Source organism: Lycium ferocissimum, chromosome 10, assembly GCF_029784015.1.
Source record: "Lycium ferocissimum isolate CSIRO_LF1 chromosome 10, AGI_CSIRO_Lferr_CH_V1, whole genome shotgun sequence".
Classification (NCBI taxonomy): domain Eukaryota; kingdom Viridiplantae; phylum Streptophyta; class Magnoliopsida; order Solanales; family Solanaceae; genus Lycium; species Lycium ferocissimum.
The window spans coordinates 60,396,551-60,404,892 of NC_081351.1; positions in this window are offsets into that span (position 1 = coordinate 60,396,551).

The following is an 8,342-nucleotide window of genomic DNA, read 5'->3' on the forward strand; positions in this document are numbered from 1 at the left end:
AGTCGGATTGATCTGCTTTGCTTAAAAGTTTTGACGCTTTTGTTCTCCTTTTTCACATTTGTTTACAAATTTTTTTGCTTTAATGTCGAGTATGGTGCAGTATGTTTAACTTTGTGTTTATATATAGGTAGAGTTCTGTGAGTTATCAGATAACAATATATGTATTTGTGATACATATATTTTTTTTATTTTGTTAAATCTCTATTGACGAAAAAATTAAAATAAAGAAGTTAAATGCCTACAGAAATTTCAGGTAAACACCATGCCCTTTCTTCAATCCCAGGAAAAAAAAAATCATACATTTCACTGTTATCTTTGAAAAAAATCCATTCTCATAAGTTCTTGAAGGAGAAATCATGCACATATTGTATGTTGTCATTTCATTATCCCTTGTTAAACTATTAAAAATAAAATGAGGCATTAATTATTGGAGTCCGGAACCTAAATGACCCAAAAAAAGAGCAATTGAACCAAAATAACCCAACAAAAAAAAGTGGTACAGAAGTACCTTTAACGCGGGAATTTCTGGCGCTAAAGGACTTCCCTTCTCTCCTTTAGCACAGTAAAATACTGCGCTATAGGACCCCGACATAAAACCATCGGGTTCCACCACTGGTCCCCCCCCCCCCCCGCGAAAACCAACACTTAAAAAAAACAAAATTGAGTCCGCCATTGAAGGAGAAAAAAGGTCGGGTCCCACAACCAAAAAATTCATTTTCTATTCAAATTTCGTTTGGAAAGTCTAGACTCTCAGTATATTCAAGTCAAGGAACAAGATTCCAAGGTCGAATTTTGGAAAAAAGCGACGTACACTCAATTCAAACAACCCTACAACATGCTTCAAACAAGGTATTTTACTATGAAATTTTCTCATTATCTTGTTAAATACATTATAATTCTAAGCATGATCAATGTTTCATCGCCTCGAATTTCGAAAACTGGTTTTTCGTTTTTTAAATTTTTTTGAGCAATTTGGAATTGCCACTGCCCTATTTTTTATTTTTATTTTTTGTTAATTTTTTAATTGTTAATTGATTATGATTTGATTATGAATTGTTAATTTGTTAATTGTTTATTAATTATTTAATTAGAAAAAATATAGTAATCTCCTATGAACTGCCTTTTTTTTTTGTTAATTTATTAGTTGTTAATTGATTATGATCTGATTATGAATTGTTAATTTTTTAATTGTCTATTAATTGTTTAATTAGAAAAAATATAGTAATCTCCTATTATTTGTTAATTATTCCATTGTTAATTTGTTAATTGTTTATTTAGAAAAAATATAGTAATCTCCTATTATTGTTTAATTATGCCATTGTTAATTTATTTATTTGTGAAATTATGTATCCCATGTTAATTGTTAATATGCTAATTAGTTATCTAATTTTATGTGTTAATTATTAAATTAATTATTAATTAGGTAGTTAATACAATTTCTCGTTAAATTAATTCCTTATTTCCTTATGTTTAGTTAGGAGAACAATTAGTTAGCAATTGATAAATTATCATAAAATATAATACAACATAATTATCATAATTCACATATTCCCTATAAATGATTAAAACATTAATATAATTTCACTTTAATTTCAAGAATAATGAATAATTTGGTTTCTACAAATACGACACCTTCATGGATCCGAACATTCACCCGGGGCTCGATGATAGATCTGTACTTGCTTTGCAAGATAATCATTGGTTCGAGCTATTATAGGGTGGTCTTATAGGGAAAGGGACTAGGCTCCGTCCCCGTAGGCTGCAGAGAGCGTGGATTCTTTTATGCGAGCATTCCCCACCTCCCCACGTCTTAGAGATATTGTTTTGGGGCGGTATCTATCGTTGCGTCTCCATTGGTCGGGTACAACATGATTGGGCACTCATTACAGCCATGGTTGAGCGGGGGAGGCCGGAGACGCATACCTTCCATTTACGCACTGGTGAGGCCACGATCACGCTTCAGGACGTGGAGGTCATGTTTGGTTTGCGGGTAGATGGATACCCATTATACAGTCGGGTTGAGCCTCCACCTGGTAGTAGATAGGTGTCGGAGTTGACTAGGCTCACCCACTTCTAGCCTGCAGGCCCCACCACTATCTTGGGACAGAGTCGGGTGCAGAATAGTGCCCTCTGCGATTATTTGCTTGAGGAGCCTCATGTTGACGACGGCACTGATCAAAAGATTGTTGTTCATCATGCCCGTTTGTATCTGCTCATTATATTCCGGGGCATCCTGTTCCCGAACACATCGGGTGCATATGTCAGCTTATGGTATTTGATATTTTTGGAGCATCTGGACCGTTGGGAAGACTACAGCTGGGGCGGTGTTGTTTTGGTGTACCTCTACCGATGCCTATGCCGAGCGTCTATTGGCCATATCAGTGATGTGTGTGGATTTTTTGCTCTTCTCCAGGTATTATTTTAAGTGTGTGTTCCTTTAATGTAAACATACCTCTTGAAACGATGACTAATTTTAATATCGCTTTCAGTTATAGGAGTGGGAAAGGATCCTGCCTTTTCAGCCCGTAACTAGGCATCACCTCCCTCAACATACCCTATGTGAGGAGGTGGATGGCAGGGTTTTTCCGGGATATGGATAGTCACCACAATATTCTTCCATTCCGAGACCAGCTTGATCGCATGACGGACAATGCAGTAAAACTATTTAACTTTAAACTATTAATTTAATTATTTTATTTTCTACTTGTTGATCACTAATTTGTAGCTATATTTTATGCGATAGTTTGCTATTTGTATGGACGATGTCCATTGATACACACGGAGATCTTGAGGACTACGCCCAATTTAGATGGTTTAGGCATTGACAGAATATAACCCCCCCCACCCCAGGCATTCGCCATGATCTCGGACACTACACGCTGGACAATCGAGCAGCCATTGATGATGCATTTCTGGATTTCATGGACGTCCAGATCCAGCATTGGGAGAACAGGTTGGATAGTTTAGCGGAGGTCGGTCATGCGACTCTGTCATGCCCCAAAACCCACCCTAGACGTGACCGGCATTCGACGTCATGAACAACATCGGAAGAACCTAAAAGATGCAATAACAACACTTGAACCCGCTAATATTCACCCGGAGATAAAATAAATACAATCAAATCATGATATATGAATTAAATCAGCGGAAGTCTTTAATATTATAAAACTTAATCAAAACGTGACGAACGCCCAAGAGTTAAACAAAACTCAACAACTACCCACAAGAATGTGTACTATGGAGCTTCTAAGATAAAAGAGTAATTTGTCTGACACATCGGGATGCAACCCAAAAAGCTAGAATAGTAAATAAATATGATAAGGGGTGTCCCACGAATGAACATGTGGGCTCACCAAGTCAGCATCAACAACAATTCCTTCTTAAGCGTTTTGAGTATCAAGAACCACTTTCTCGCCATCTCGTCATGATCTCGGGACACCCACACGTACACGCGTACCAACCGGATTCCATTTAAACATACATAAATTCACACAGGTATAACGTACATCGCATGGAAATATATACATACATAAACATACTTAGACCTGTACACCAGATGATCGCAAACTCGAACATACGTACCGGACAACCCACAACCCACAAATATGCGCGCATGGACGTCCCAAATGATCATATATACCAGAACAAACAAACAACAGAAGATATATACCAAAAGTATCGGTGGGATGGGAGAACGGGGTGTGGATAGTTTAGCGGAGGTCGGTTATGCGACTCCGAGTATGTAAAGCGAAAACAAAATATACATAATCAAAACCCACCGTAGCGACGTGACCGGCATTCGACGTCGGTTGAACAACGGATCGGAAGAACCTAAAAACTCGATGCAATAACAACACTTGAACCCGCGGATTTCCCGGAAGGTTGATATTCACCTCCAACAGCGATAAAATAAATACAATCAAATCATGATATATGAATTAAATCAACGGAAGTCTTTAATATTATAAAACTTAATCAAAACGTGACGATCCGCCCAAGAGTTAAACAAAAACTCAACAACTACCCGGTGAAGAAGAAACCATGTGTACTATGGAGCTTCTAAGATAAAAGAGTAATTTGTCGTTCACATCGGGATGCAAGGCATAAACTTATTAGCTAGAATAGTAAATAAATATGATAAGGGGTGTCCCACGAATGAACCATAGTAAAGTACGGGCTCACCAAGTCGAGCCATCAACAACAATTCCTTCTTAATGATTTAGCGTTTTTCAATCTTGATTGTATCAAGAATCAAGGCTCGCCTCCAAGCAGTAACCTAACATACCATCAAAAATACCTTGGTTGTGCCTTAACAATGATTCCCGTTTCGCCATGTATTCATGAAGTTAACATTTCAACTTTGGTTAAGCATTTGACTACCGTTCCGGCAAGACACCCCCGAGATTCAATAGTTAACAAAACAAGATATAATGAATAAAATCAATAAAAACTGATATCCTTTATTCATGAAAAAATAACACAACTTTATCAAACAAGACAATTCATTTTTATTCCAACCTTTTCATAGCTCACGGAATAAAGTAAGTCGGATACATAAAATTCAATTTCATTTATACGTCATACACCATGAATCCACACACACAACGAAGGACACTCACAACACACAAACTTTCAACTTAACTCAACATAATCAACATACTAACAATTTTAACAATTTCCTTCATACACAACTACCAGTCAACATACCCACACACATGCAGAGATATTTCACATCCATAAACCTTCCATAACATGGAAAGCATGAAATTCTTACCTTTTCCAATAGCTTCGCCTTGCCAAGACTTGAAAATTATACCAAGTAGAGCACAAGATATGAAACAAGCCAATTTTTGGACTAGGATTGAAGGGCTTTTTCCTTTTCTCTTCTCTTTTCTACGGTGAATGGCCTTTTCCTTTTTTCTTGAATCAAAAGTTTATATAATTAATTAGCACAAACAAGCCACTTTTCATTTTATTCCTTTGAGCCCAATTGGCTAAAATCTCATTTTGTAATTCAAATAAATTTCAATCGATAGGCTTCCCGGTGTTTCCACATTCAAACTTCCATAACCGGCATACCAACATCAAGAAAAATCCAAACATAACCTTATTCCTTGTAAATCAAGGTTACTTCCAAACTTTCGAATACGCAAAATGCATGTAACACATACCATCAAAAACAACATGGTATGCTCCGAGTACTTCATAGGAAGTCGAAGGGAGGTTAACAAAACAAGATATAATGAATAAAATCAATAAAATGATATCGAAAATAACCAAACCCAGGAATAAAGTAAGTCTACATTGAAGAGTCATCACGCCAACAACGAAGGACACATTAACTTAACTCCTTATTTACTCCGAGTATTTCACTTAGGAAGATACGGAGATATGAAACAAGCCACTCACAAAGCTAATCGTCCTGCGATACTCCGGACCACGGAGCACTAAGACATCAATAGATACTCCGAGCTAGGAAGCGAAGATAATCTTCCGGACTAGCACAACCATAGATACTCCAGTCTAGGAAGATACGGAGGCTAATCGTCCTCTCGGACTAGCACACAATAGATCTTCCGATACGGAGGCTAATCGTCCTGGACTAGCACAACAATAGGAAGCAACGGAGGTCAATCGTCCTCTGGACTAACACAGCAATACTCATATCGATACGTTAGGATCCATAACGGCTAATCGTCCTCTAGACTAGCATAGCTTGCCCATACAGGGCTAAACACAAATAAAATACACATCATGGCATATTACAAATCATCAATGATGGCTTAGAGCCGAATCTCACTTCTCAAGTCATCATCTCAAAATAGAGGCATTTCAAATCATAACCGATTTAGAATCTTATTCAAATCTCTTATTCAATTTTCAAGTTCAAGAAATCCATTCAACAACAAAACAAGTTTAAGGTCCAACCTTTAGAAAAATAAGTTCAATCATCCAATAATGGGAAAATCGAGTTTCACAAAGTAGTATAGTTCATATAAGGTTCGATGCAGGCTTGACCCTACACACGCATGACCTTGTCTAAAAGAAATCATCTTTAATTCCAAAAGAACTTCCACCAGACAAGAGTTATGACTTATATAACCAATCAAGGGAGGATTCTCAAATACAAATCATGCTTTCAAAATACAAACGTACTTCAAAAGTAGACATACTTAAGAAGATGATTTTTGAAATATAGACATACTTCAAGAAAGATTTTTGGGAAAATCTAGACATACCTCAAATCTCGCTCAAACGCACTTTCCAAGATTCAATAATCACACTACAATGGTTTCAGATGAGAAATATTAGAGCTTTAATCTAATTCTACCCATATACCCCTTTTATAGAAAAACTAGGGTTTTCATGTCTAGAATGTATTCTTGAACACTTCATGAATCAATCATGGATTCTAATCCCATAGGATAACCTACGCTAGTCTAAACCCTTTCAATAACATTAGAAAAGTCAAGGATCATACCTTATTGAAGGAATCTCAACGTATCCAAACGTCCCTTTCTTCCTCTCTTTCTTGGGTTTCAAGAATCTAGGGTTTTTGAAAGATGAACTAGTGTTAATTTGATGCTAGATTGATGAAGTAATGACGGGAATTGATCAAGAACTCACCTTGTATGTTTTGGGGAAACCCTAGGGTTGTTTCCTCTCAAAAGGTCGGCCAAAACGAAGTGGGAATGAATATAACGAAGTTAGGCTTTTATAAAATTTCGGAAAAAAATCGTTTCAGGCATAAAATGGCCTGGTGCGTCACCCAGGGCGGCGCACATAGTGTATCCATTTCGACGGTGTCAAAATTTTTAGTTTCCTGAAAATTTGGCCTGGGGCGCCGCCTAGGTCACCGCACACACCTAATTTTCGCACTGCATGCGATGATGCTCAGTAAAATGGGCATAACTCCTAGCACAGAGCTCTGTTAGAGTTGGGAAACCTACCGTTGGAATGGTTGTTAAAAGACTTAAAACTTTAATGTTTTGAGTTTTCTCAAATTCCTAACGAAAATATCTGAAAACTGGCCATAAGTGCAGACTATCTCAGACTTAGACGAATTTAAAAGACCTTAAGAACTTCACTTTTTGGTTTGAGTTCAAAACGACTGTTTAAAACCCGAATTCATCCCGAATGGATTCATATGGCTAAAATATCAACTTAATACTGGTTTTCATACATTCACACCTAACTCGAATTTACGGGATGTTACAGACTCCCATCATGGTTTATATGCATTGGTACCATGGGATCATACGCCAACGATTGGCAACCCCGCTTTACGTCCCCCAAGGGATGTAGGATACGCTGCACTCACGGGACAGTACGAGGTATTGGTAAGTTTATCGCTTTTGGATTTATTTAGTTGTATTAATTATTACGTTTAAAAATTAACTATTTTTTATTGTTGAAAACAAATGCAGCTGGTGACCGTACAACGCACTCGCTTATTGGGGTTAGACCATATATCTATCCCTGAGGTTGCGAGGCTTGCTTAGGAGATGGTACGGATAACTGAGGACGGTATCCGGTAGGCAGGAAAGATTAGGCACATGCATGATCCTATTCTAGAGGGTCAGTATCAGGCGGCACGAAGAGGTCGTGCTGTTAGAGGACGCACTACTGCTAGAGGACGCGGTGCTGCTGGAGGACCAAGTGATAAAGGACGCGGTTCTGCTAGAGGATGTGGTGGTAGAGGACACCATCTAATAAATGAGACAGATGAGGCCGCTCACATTCCAGAGGCCGCTCCCATTCTATTCCATCCACAACCGTTCGAGCCCAGTGGCAGCTCAGCTGGACCATCATCAACTACATTTACATTGGCGCGCCTACTTGCGTAGATACATGAGTCTTCATCTCAGCCGAGCCATCATGCGTACCAGGAGCTACATGATGACATCGATTGGGCGGAGCTTCGCGCATCATTATAGGAGGAACAGCCAGTGAGAAATGTAGACGGTCCCAGGTTTCTTGACTTCGAGGATTTTTTAGTCATGGTTAGTAATTAAAATACTTATTTTAAATATATATATATATATATATATATATATATATATATATATATATATATATATATATATATATATATATATATATGTTACTTATTATTTCATAATTTTTTATATTTTAGGATTCGGTGCTAGTGGGTCCATTAGAGCCACCCACTCGAGCGTTTTCTCATAGGCCTGCTGAGCCATAGGCGTCTTCTCATGAGTCTGCCGAGCCACATGTGTCTTTTCATGAGTTTTTCGAGCCACAGGTGTCTTCTCATGAGTCTACCGAGCCACATGTGTCTTCTCATGAGACTGCCGAGCCAGAGGTAAGATATTTAGTGA